Source organism: Panulirus ornatus, chromosome 28, assembly GCF_036320965.1.
Source record: "Panulirus ornatus isolate Po-2019 chromosome 28, ASM3632096v1, whole genome shotgun sequence".
Classification (NCBI taxonomy): domain Eukaryota; kingdom Metazoa; phylum Arthropoda; class Malacostraca; order Decapoda; family Palinuridae; genus Panulirus; species Panulirus ornatus.
Window position 1 is genome coordinate 23,227,162 of NC_092251.1, and position 13,079 is coordinate 23,240,240.

The following is a 13,079-nucleotide window of genomic DNA, read 5'->3' on the forward strand; positions in this document are numbered from 1 at the left end:
GGTATGGTATTGTTCTCCTGCTGTTCAGGTTAGGGCTGAACAGTTGTAAAGATGAGGCGACCTGAACCAGGAGTTACTCAGACATACTCACATAACCCCAACCATAATTGTAGTGCATTATTCCTTGTCCAAGTGAGCCCAGGGTGTTATTATGATGGGAGTAAATGTCAGGTCTAAATATGTACCTCCAAACACACACAAAAAGTAGTCATTCCTCCCTGCCTACCTAGCTAGTGTGGGTGGGGAACATGTGTGTATAGCCAGGCAGTCAGTCTAGGTAATCACACTTGGTGGAGGTTGCCACATGCGAGACGGTGTCGCATCCTCCTTAATTGTGTGTTGTACACTCACCTTCCTGCCACCAGCCCACCACCACGCTCATGCTTGTGTACTGGCCAGTTCAGCAGGTGACCTCGGGAAGATTGCTCTACACAACACGTGAAGTGCCTGTGTGTGTGTGTGTGTGTGTGTGTGTGTGTGTGTGTGTGTGTGTGTGTGTGTGTGTACTGGTAGCAGGACAAACAGGGAATATTGAGTCGTTCACATCAACAGACGAAGGAAAGTATGAACAGAGAAGGATCAATGTTCCTTTACACCAAGTTATGAATTGTGAACTTTTCCTCCACCTTGAAGAAGAAGAAGAACAACAACAACAGGTCTACAAGCAGATTATTGTGACGTTATAACAGAAGACAACAGCTCTCAGGTGCTGTACACACGTGACACATCAGTCATGTTGGTCAACCTCGTCACACTGATCATGACGTGGTCAACATGTACTACACTCACCAGCCAAGTGGTGATTATGTTACCTGTAAAGAATTAGAATTTCAGCTTGTGTGTTGTAGTGTTGTCAATTACGGGAACAATATGAGTAACCATTATACAACATCGATTCTGACTGTTATGATAATGTGCACAACTCACTTGTAAATGTGATTATCGATCATGGAAAATTGAACTTGTCTTCCTCATACAAGATGTGTCGCGTGTGTAGTGGTACAGATATGTACATCTTGGGGAAATGTCATTTTGCCACAAGTTCAGTCATTGCGGTTGTTAGAAGCAGACAGAAAGGAATCATCATCTATATCACACTGTACCGGAGATCGTAACGGCCTGTACTGCAAGTAGGGATTGAACATTAACTCCGCACTCTACTGTCCACCATCACATGAATCTAGCAAATCTTAGTTCAACATTAGGCCGGGCCAGTATGAACAGTGGATTATCTGTAGTGCCATCCAGACTAGCCAGCCATACAGCAGGGGAATGTCTTGATATATAGAACACAACAGGAGACATGTTTACAAGACTTGTTAAATACCACAGTTTGTCACTGAGGTCAATCTTAAAAGACAGCAGTTCGCACTGAACAGTACAAATGTATGAGAACAACTGGAATACATCTGTGGTCGACTGAACACTTTGTAGAAAACTCTGTTACGAGAAGAACAAAGAACAATAAGGTAAGAGATAAATATGCAGATTTGTAGTCAAGAATGTCCATTATCATTAGCCCAGGAGAAAAACAAAACAATATATAGATGACATTGATATGAACAACATACTACAGAGGCGGTATGGACTGGTGTTCACATGACTCGGTATAATCAGTTCTTCACATGAGGCAATGATATGGTCAGGTGTTCACATGAGGCGGTAATAGGATCAGGTGTTCACATGATGCGGTAATATGATCATGTGTTCACATGAGGTGGTAAAATGATCGGGTGTTCACATGAGGTGGTAAAATTATCAGGTGTTCACATGAGGCAATAATGATTAGGTGTTCACAAGAGGCAATAATATGATCAAGTGTTCACATGAGGCAATAATGATCAAGTGTTCACATGAGGCAGTAATGATCAAGTGTTCACATGAGGCAATAATGATCGTGTTCACATGAGGCAGTAATGATCAAGTGTTCACATGAGGCAATAATGATCAGGTGTTCACATGAGGCAATAATGATCAGGTGTTCACATGAGGCAATAATATGATCAGGTGTTCACATGAGGCAATAATGATCAGGTGTTCACATGAGGCAATAATGATCAGGTGTTCACATGAGGCAATAATGATCAAGTGTTCACATGAGGCAATAATGATCAGGTGTTCACATGAGGCAATAATGATCAGGTGTTCACATGAGGCAATAATATGATCAGGTGTTCACATGAGGCAATAATGATCAGGTGTTCACATGAGGCAATAATGATCAGGTGTTCACATGAGGCAATAATGATCAGGTGTTCACATGAGGCAATAATGATCAGGTGTTCACATGAGGCAATAATATGATCAGGTGTTCACATGAGGCAATAATGATCAGGTGTTCACATGAGGCAATAATATGATCAGGTGTTCACATGAGGCAATAATATGATCAGGTGTTCACATGAGACTAATATGATCTGGTGTTCACATGAGACTAATATGATCTGGTGTTCACATGAGGCATTAATATGATCAGGTGTTCACATGAGGCAATAATGATCAGGTGTTCACATGAGGCAATAATATGATCAGGTGTTCACATGAGGCAATAATATGATCAGGTGTTCACATGAGACTAATATGATCTGGTGTTCACATGAGACTAATATGATCTGGTGTTCACATGAGACTGATATGATCAGGAATTCACATGAGGCAATAATGATCAAGTGTTCACATGAGGCAATAATGATCAAGTGTTCACATGAGGCAATAATGATCAAGTGTTCACATGAGGCAATGATAATGATCAGATGTTCACATGAGGTAATAATAAAGATCAAGTGTTCACATGAGGCAATAATGATCAGGTGTTCACGAGGCAATAATAATGATCAAGTATTCACATAAGGCAATAATGATCAAGTGTTCACATGAGGCAATGATAATGATCAAGTGTTCACATGAGGCAATAATACTGATCAAGTGTTCACATTAGGCAATGATATGATCAGGTGTTCACATGAGACAATGATCAGGTGTTCACATGATGCAATAATGATCAGGTGTTCACATGAGACAATAATGATCAGGTGTTCACATGATGCAATAATGATCAGGTGTTCACATGAGGCAATAATGATCAGGTGTTCACATGATGCAATAATGATCAGGTGTTCACATGAGGCAGTAATGATCTGGTGTTCACATAATGCAATAATGATCAGGTGTTCACATGAGACAATAATGATCAGGTGTTCACATGATGCAGTAATGATCAGGTGTTCACATGAGAGAATAATGATCAGGTGTTCACATGAGGCAGTAATGATCAGGTGTTCACATGAGACAATAATGATCAGGTGTTCACATGATGCAATAATGATCAGGTGTTCACATGAGGCAATAATGATCAGGCGTTCACATGATGCAATAATGATCAGGTGTTCACACGAGGCAGTAATGATCAGGTTTTCACATGAGGCAATGATATGATCAAGTGTTCACGTGAGGCATTAATATGATCAGGTGCTCACATGAGGCATTAATATGATCAGGTGTTCACATGAGGCAATAATGATCAGGTGTTCACATGAGGCAATAATGATCAGGTGTTCACATGAGGTAATAATGATCAGGTGTTCACATGAGGCAATAATATGATCAGGTGTTCATATGAGGCAATAATGATCAGGTGTTCACATGAGGCAGTAATGATCAGGTGTTCACATGAGGCAATGATATGATCAGGTGTTCACATGAGGCAATAATATGATCAGGTGTTCACATGAGGCAATAATCATTCAGGTGTTCACATGTAGCAATAATCACACTAAATACCAACAACACAAGTTGTAGTCATCAACCACAAGCACTCACCGCCTTCCCAGACATGCGATTGATTGATGTGTGTGTGTGTGTTGGGGGCACCTCGGCGGGTTTATTGTGCACCCATGCTCATCCTGTGAGCGGTAGCGCAAAAGGATGACGTGCCAGAGATGAGGGTGTTCGTCAGACTCCACCAGTGGCTTGATATTACATACTTGAGTACAATACATAACATACATACGTGAGTACAATACATAACATATTACTTACTTGAGTACAATACATAACATATTACATACTTGAGTACAATACATAACATATTACATACTTGAGTACAATACTTAACATATTTCAGTACATACATACATGACAGTTTGATATGGTAAGTTTTAGTGACTAGATACAAAATGTGGATACAAACTTCAAATTTCAATTATTATGTTATTATCATCAATAAGATGTTGTGATGTGTGAGTTACTCCTTCCGCCTAATCTCTGCACACCATCCATTACTCCTACAACACACACACACACACACACACACACACACACACACACACACACACACACACACACACACACAATCTTCATACATTATAAGCTGTTGTCTCCCGATGGAGGTGGCCTACTTCCTGAGCACTGCGGGAGCTGTACAGAAGGGACCCCCCCCCTGGGGAGGGAGGTATGAGGTCAGTAAAAAGTGATATAACCTTGTTATCATGCAGCATGGGATGTTGAGAGGGCTGTTATAGTGTACACGGCTGTACATTGTACTGGACAACCAAACTCTTACAAGTCTTCATAAAGAAATGTTGTACTAGTCTCTGGTGTAAGTCTTCATTTAAGAGCAAGTAAGCAAGCAAGCATTAGAACAAGAATATAGGTAGATAGCTTTAACATTACATATTTGGTTAGTTAATGGTCTGATTTAAGTAATGGGTAGTGGGCGGAAAGTCTGATATACTTAATGGCGAGTGGGTGGATGGGCGAGTTTGGGTAATAGCATGTAGGTGGGTGGTGTAGTTGGGTGATTGGCTTAGTGTAGTTTACATACGGTATACAGGTGACCACAAGAACTGCCGTGCACACACTACACTGTACGAAGGATCTTTCTAGAAACTGTGTTACGAAAAGTCTCATGTGGAAAGGCACTGTGGCAACATTTAACGTTATTACCTTCCCTCGGCTCATGCAACACCCCTCCCACACACACACACACACACACACACACACACACACAACTCTAACCTTCATTTTCAGCCATGAAGATATACTTTTACTGAAGTTCGAAATGCTTATCTTTGCAGACCCCGACCCTCTCACGTTCATCGTACGCCCTTACATTCCCATGAGAATGTCCTCATTATGCGTGTATATATATATATATATATATATATATATATATATATATATATAAATATATGAATTACTACAAATATGGAAATGTGCTGCGGGATTACCATTATAGATGAGCATCATCAATTTTTCCCATCCTGTGTGTGTGTGTGTGTGTGTGTGTGTGTGTGTGTGTGTTAAGACTACACTCACGCTGACTCACCCTTACTTTCTTAATGTGTACTCACAAACGCGGCTTCACAATACAAGTTTCCCATTTAAGAACAGGTTTTATAAACGTGGGATGAGAAGACAACTTTTAACATGTAAAACGAAGCTGCAGATTTGTGTGTGTGTGTGTGTGTGTGTGTGTGATGTGCGCTAGTCAAGCTTGTGGTTCATGCACACGGATAAGTGGCACAGAGGTTTCATGCGAGCTGGTCTGGAAGGTCATGTACTTCATATATTTCTAGAAATGCGGATGTGACCAACAGATAATTTTAGGTTAAGGGCCGGGAAGGTGACGTCATTAGTCGTCATGCCAGTTATCTGGAAGACGATGCGGTGTTGTGCTCCAGATTGCCAAATGTGTCTCGTTTCTCGACTTCTGCCTCGTTTATACTGGAAGATTAACGCCTCGTTATCGTTTGGGGAGAATTAAATGAATGAGGAACATAATGGCACATAAGATGAGTCACCCGTTGACTTGGGGAGGGTGGGAGGCCAAGTGGAGACAAGGATGGCGGTGTCTGGTAACTTCTGTCGCCACCGTCACCTCGGGTGCCAACTACTGATATTCCCCAGAAGACACATTCTCTTATAAAGGATAATGAAGGTATTTGGATTTTAGTCATGATTTTGATAGTTTCAAGCGAAAGTTACTGATACAATGATTGATTACATATATGTTTAGTGAAGGAGAAATTAAATGAAGTGGCAAGGCGCCCCTTCGGCAGAACCTTGCCATTCGTCTAAACACGCCGGCTTGATATTAGTTGCTTCCCAGCTGCCGTGTTGGACGTACGCTGGCTCTTGTACACGTGTGAACCGTTCCGTTCCTTCTCTGTGCATTTGGGTTACCTTGATCTCTCCATTTGTCACGTGGTGTGCATCCTCACTGTCATGTGTTAGTGTCGAGGTGAAACTGTGTGTGCCCGCCCGAGTGTGACCAAGAGCGGGTCATGTAGTGAGGTTAAGCGCATGCTGCTCTTCCTTCCATTTGGGATCATCTGTATTAGCAGTGTGAAGGTTGTAGATCCCTGAACTGTCCTCAGTGCCTGGGACTTACCACACACCTCGGCAGTGTCTTCTTACAGTGCTGCAGAATCTCTACAACGCCCTCTACCGTCTCCACCAGTCTTGCCTATTTCAGTCGAGCAACATAATTATGACCTTCACAATTTTGGGTAATATTTAGAGGAAAATTTTTATTTTAGGAATCTGTATTGATAACTACTAAACACTGAACAACATCAGGGGAACTACCGTGGTCATCTAAACTGAGCTGAACGTTTACATTGGTAGTTGGTTGGCGAGTGAATTAAGGTAGTTTGAGGATGTGGGTGGGCAAGAGGCGGTACGAGCTACATTGTACCGTTCACTTGACCAGCTACATCCACCGTCACCACCAACCGTCACTGTACTTCTACATCTCAAGGTTACAGTGTTACAAGACCAGTGTTGGTTGACTGGTAGACTCTGTGTCGTCTGGGATCGTCCTAGTGATGGTATGTGGGTTGCAGCTGGGCCATGACACGGATACCGGCAGTAAGGGTTAACCTCGGCTTCGTGAGCACGGTAATTAGGCCTCAGCGTGCTCTATCATGGTTGGGTCTCTCTCCATCACCTCCACCTCACATGTAGCATATCACATGGAGGAATGTGTGCAGCCTGTCAACAGACGACGTGAACACCAAAGATTAAACGCGTTAAGATGGTCAGACAGTAACTCAACGGGTATTCGCCAGAATACTCCACATTCTTTGGTTGTTACTAAGAATAAGAAGTTACTTGACTGATCGATATGCTTGGCGCGTAGGACCGGTGGCTGGAGATGTTGGGCCACAAGGCGCGCAGTTCATCGTCACATGGCCCGGGAATGTTGGTCGTTGGCGAAGGTAAAGTTAGTACAGGCGAGTGGGGCTGGGGGAGCCACCCTCTGCCTACGTACTGCCGTCTCCGCTGGGAACTCTGTCACTGGGTATTTTCCTTATGGTGTGATGGTGATGGTCCAGCTACTCGAGGAGATAAACTTTGTGTTCATGATTCGTGTTCGTGCGGGCGGAAGTGTGACAGTCGTAAGAACAAATCATCGTAAAAGGCGAACTGACAACTCCAACATTATCGCGGGGAGTGTTGTGTGTTGACGAGGCTGTGTTGGTATGCCAGGTGTGGGCGCGCGTGACCCCTGCAGCTAGTAAGTGGACCGGTTCCTATCTCAGCTGGTGATGACCACGAGCATCACTTCCGCCATCCAACCAGTCCGGTCAAACATCCCACATCAGTCAGCATCTCCAGCCGCTCCACTGCTGTAATGGACCATTTCCATACTCCCTTTGCACTTACCATGACGTGGCTCGCCCTCATAGTAGTAGTACTTGTTCATTTTTTACTGATTTGCGTTTAAGTGTTGGGAATGAGCGTAACATGCGCTACCGCTCTCAGGATAAGCATGTGCTGCATAATCAAGTTTTGCCGGGGTTGCTGGCACACATCAATGCACTGTGCTACTTACGTTTGCCAGTGTTTACATTTGTGTTGATGGTGTTGTACTTACGGTTCATAGAAAACATTGATGACCAAGACGGTAGTTTTTTTATAACATAGTCATAACTGGTTAGACATTTTGATTGAATGGAATAATTTTTTTTTTTCGCTTGTTAATATATTTAGACCATAGTGTCTCGACCCAGGTTTGGGTATGATATGTCACAAGTCTAGATAACTGTACCTCAACCTAACTAGTGTCATGTTTCTCGTTGCCTCGTAGGCATAAATGAACTGTAGACTATAATACAATTGTTTACCTAGATTGGATAATGTGTGTTAAAGTTGGTTTGTTGTGTAACGAATTACATTACTACCTACAATTAGTTAGGGCGTGGTTACATCACTACGTACTGATAGTTAGAGCGTGGTTACATCACTACGAACTGATAGTTTGAGCGTGGTTACATCACTACGTACTGATATCAAGTTAGGACAGTGCAGGTTAGGGTAACGTTAAGGCAGGTATGAGTGCAGTAGTGTATGAGGCATGTTGAGGGGAGGGGGTAGGGTGAGGACATGCTGGGTTCAATATACAAACATTTAATTTGGATCAGGTTTGTTGTAGATTTGGAAGAGTCTAACAAAGTTATATATTTCGTCATTTATACTGTATGACACTTATATCTAACAGTCTGTTTGTTTGTAACATTTTTACTTAACAGCTCTTGTAAGATGCACGTAACATGATAAAATGACCTGACATTTTTTTCATTTTTTTGATACTTGAATTATGATATAACATGAGATTCCACATGATAACATATCCTCAAAACATTGGACGTTTAGATTGAATGTAAAGTGGGTCGTGTGACCATGCATTGCCTCAAGACGAGAACAGATGTTTAGCCAAATATCAGTACTCGCTCCTCCCCCAATCTCTCTCTCTCTCTCTCTCTCTCTCTCTCTCTCTCTCTCTCTCTCTCTCTCTCTCTCTCTCTCTCTCTCACCTGGGACAGTATGAGTATTATCTTCGCCTTCTCTCTCTCTAGTTTGTGTTCATGATGATGTAATGTCAGGTGGACGGTGAAGTCGTCATGTGAGTCAGGTGTTGGTAGTAGTATTATGGTACATCGAGCGAGTGAGTGGTGGGTAGCGTTAGTGCATGTAAAGGGTAATGATTCTGATTTGCGTTGGTACGAGTGATGTGATGGCTAGGGTGCGTGTGTGTGTGTGTGTGGTAGAGGAGGAGTGTTAACACTGGTGATGTCATCAGGAAGCGGAAGTGATGAGGTTATGGCGGTGAGCCTGACTCCACCAGGCAGACGAACCTCTGTTTAGTAAACACTGGTGCAGCCTCACCTCCTGTACCACCGTCTCATCTGGGAAGTAAAGGACGTATGAACACACACACGAATCTGAAGCAAGTTCATACTTGGCATTGCAAATCTGCTGTCTTCTTATAACTCATACAAACCAAACACTTACTTGACGTAATATTTGTATCATGTGAAACATTTATATCGTCTGTGATGTAGCCTTTCTGACCATGACGCAATCACGGACCGCCCAGGGTCGAGCGCATACGTTCCAATCCTGGTTGCGGTAGTCAGCCCACAGTCAACACAGCTGTTCATCCACTCCTTACGAGTTGGTCGATAAAATGAGCACCTAACTCTGGCTAGGGTAATGAAAGGGTAAGAGAGATGTGTGGTAATAAAAAGAGTGTGGTTGAGAGAGCAGAAGAGGGTGTTTTGAAATGGTTTGGTCACATGGAGAGAATGTGTGAGGAAAGATTGACAAAGAGGATATATGTGTCAGAGGTGGAGGGAACGAGGAGAAGTGCGAGACTAGATTGGAGATGGAAGGATGGTGTCAAAAAGATTTAGAGCGATCGGGGCCTGAACATGCAGGAAGGTGAAAGGCGTACAAGGAATAGAGTGAATTGGAACGAAGTGGTATACCGGGGTCGACGTGGTCAGTGGATTGAACCAGGGCATGTGAAGCGTCTGTGGTAAACCATGGAAAGTTTTGTGGGGCCTGGATGTGGAAAGGGAGCTGTGGTTTCGGTGCATTACACATGACAGCTAGAGACTGAGTGTGAATGAATGTGGCCTTTGTTGTCTTTTCCTAGCGCAACCTCGCGCGTGCGGGGGGAATGGGGGCTGTCATTTCATGTGTGACGGGGTGGCGACCGGAATGAATAAGGGCAGCAAGTATGAATTATGTACATGTGTATATCTGTATGTATATATACATATACGTTGAAATGTATAAGTATGTATATGTGCGTATGTGGACGTGTATGTATATATATATATGTGTATGTGGTTGGATTGGGCCATTCTTTCGTCTGTTTCCTTGCGCTACTTCGCTAGCACGGGAAACCGACAAAGTATAATATATATATATATATATATATATATATATATATATATATATATATATATATATATATATATATATTATCCCAGGAGATACGGGAGAAAGAATACTTCCCACGTATTCCCTCCGTGTCGTAGAAGGCGACTAAAAGGGGAGGGAGCGGGTGGTTGGAAATCCTCCCCTCTCGTTTTTTTTTTTTTTTTTTTTTTTTTTTAATTTTCCAAAAGAAGGAACAGAGAAGGGGGCCAGGTGAGGATATTCCCTTAAAGGCTCATTCCTCTGTTCTTAACGCTACCTCGCTAATGCGTGAAATGGCGAATAGTATGAAACAAAGAAAGAATATATATATATATATATATATATATATATATATATATATATATATATATATATAATCCTATGAGTGCACGGGGAAAATGAAACACGAAAAGTTCCCAAGTGCACTTTCGTGTAATAATCACATCAACAGAGGGGAGACAAGAGAGAAATATAACAGTCAGTTGATATACATCGAATCACATCAATCACATGTTTACCAAGTGGCGTCCTAGCTTCGTCACTTCGATGTATATCAACTGACTGTTATAGTTCTCTCTTGTGTCACCCCTGATGATGTGATTATCACACGAAAGTGCACTTGGAAGCTTTTTGTGTTTCATTTTCCCCGTGGACTCAGGAATATCTTGATCACGCGCAAAATTTTGATCCTTTCCAATATATATATATATATATATATATATATATATATATATATATATATATATATATATATATATATATATCATACTATGCGCCATCTCCCGCATTAGCGAGGTTGCGTTAAGAACAGGGGACTGGACCTTTGAGGGAATATCCTCACCTGGCCCCCTTCTCTGTCCCTTATTTTGGAAAATTAAAAAAAACCGAGAGGGGAGGATTTCCAGCCCCCCGCTCCCTTCCCTTTTAGTCGCCTTCTACGACACGCAGGGAATACGTGGGAAGTATTCTTTCTCCCCTATCCCCAGGGATAATATATATATATATATATATATATATATATATATATATTATTTGCTTTGTCGCTGTCTCCCACGTTTGCGAGGTAGCGCAAGGAAACAGACGAAAGAAATGGCCCAACCCACCCCCATACACATGTATATGCATACACGTCCACACACGCAAATATACATACCTATACATTTCAATGTACACATATATATACCCACAGAGACACATACATATATACCCATGCACACAATTCACACTGTCTGCCCTTACTCATTTCCATCGCCACCTAGCCACACATGGAATACCATCCCCCTCCCCCCCTCATGTATGCGAGGTAGCGCTAGGAAAAGACAACAAAGGCCCCATTCGTTCACACTCAGTCTCTAGCTGTCATGCAATAATGCCCGAAACCACAGCTCCCTTTCCACACCCATGCCCCACACAACTTTCCATGGTTTACCCCAGACGCTTCACATGCCCTGATTCAATCCACTGACAGCACGTCAACCCCGATATACCACATCGATCCAATTCACTCTATTCCTTGCCCGCCTTTCACCCTCCTGCATGTTCAGGCCCCGATCGCTCAAAATCTTTTTCACTCCATCTTTCCACCTCCAATTTGGTCTCCCACTTCTCATCGTTCCCTCCACCTCCGACACATATATCCTCTTGGTCAATCTTTCCTCACTCATTCTCTCCATGTGCCCAAACCATTTCAAAACACCCTCTTCTGCTCTCTCAACCACGCTCTTTTTATTTCCACACATCTCTCTTACCCTTACATTGCTTACTCGATCAAACCACCTCACACCACACATTGTCCTCAAACATCTCATTTCCAGCACATCCACCCTCCTGCGCACAACTCTATCCATAGCCCACGCCTCGCAATCATACAACATTGTTGGAACCACTATTCCTTCAAACATACCCATTTTTGCTTTCCGAGATAATGTTCTCGACTTCCAAACATTCTTCAAGGCTCCCAGAATTTTCGCCCCCCCTCCCCCACCCTATGATTCACTTCCGCTTCCATGGTTCCGTCCGCTGCCAGATCCACTCCCAGATATCTAAAACACTTTACTTCCTCCAGTTTTTCTCCATTCAAACTTACCTCCCAATTGACTTGACCCTCAACCCTACTGTACCTAATAACCTTGCTCTTATTCACATTTACTCTCAACTTTCTTCTTTCACACACTTTACCAAACTTCAGCTTCTGCAGTTTCTCACATGAATCAGCCACCAGCGATGTATCATCACCGAACAACAACTGACTCACTTCCCAAGCTCTCTCATCCCCAACAGACTTCATACTTGCCCCTCTTTCCAAAACTCTTGCATTCACCTCCCTAACAACCCCATCCATAAACAAAATAAACAACCATGGAGACATCACACACCCCTGCCGCAAACCTACATTCACTGAGAACCAATCACTTTCCTCTCTTCCTACACGTACACATGCCTTACATCCTCGATAAAAACTTTTCACTGCTTCTAACAACTTGCCTCCCACACCATATATTCTTAATACCTTCCACAGAGCATCTCTATCAACTCTATCATATGCCTTCTCCAGATCCATAAATGCTATATACAAATCCATTTGCTTTTCTAAGTATTTCTCACATACATTCTTCAAAGCAAACACCTGATCCACACATCCTCTACCACTTCTGAAACCACACTGCTCTTCCCCAATCTGATGCTCTGTATATGTCTTCACCCTCTCAATCAATACCCTCCCATATAATTTACCAGGAATACTCAACAAACTTATTTATTTATTTATTATACTTTGTCGCTGTCTCCCGCGTTTGCGAGGTAGCGCAAGGAAACAGACGAAAGAAATGGCCCAACCCCCCCCCCCCCCCCATACACATGTATATACA

At 42.6% G+C, this 13,079-nt stretch overlaps 1 long non-coding RNA gene across 2 annotated transcripts in view; it reads left to right on the top strand.

Annotated features, from left to right (window-relative positions):
- Positions 1–5,395: 5,395 nt before the first annotated feature.
- Positions 5,396–13,079, top strand: part of LOC139757905 (uncharacterized) — a 105,141-nt gene continuing 97,457 nt past the window's right edge. Inside the window, exon 1 of one of the 2 annotated variants that reach the window (XR_011714738.1) lies at positions 5,396–6,143. This is a non-coding gene — a long non-coding RNA (uncharacterized lncRNA). The remainder of the gene's footprint in view (positions 6,144–13,079) is intronic. The other variant, XR_011714739.1, reaches the window with a different exon arrangement.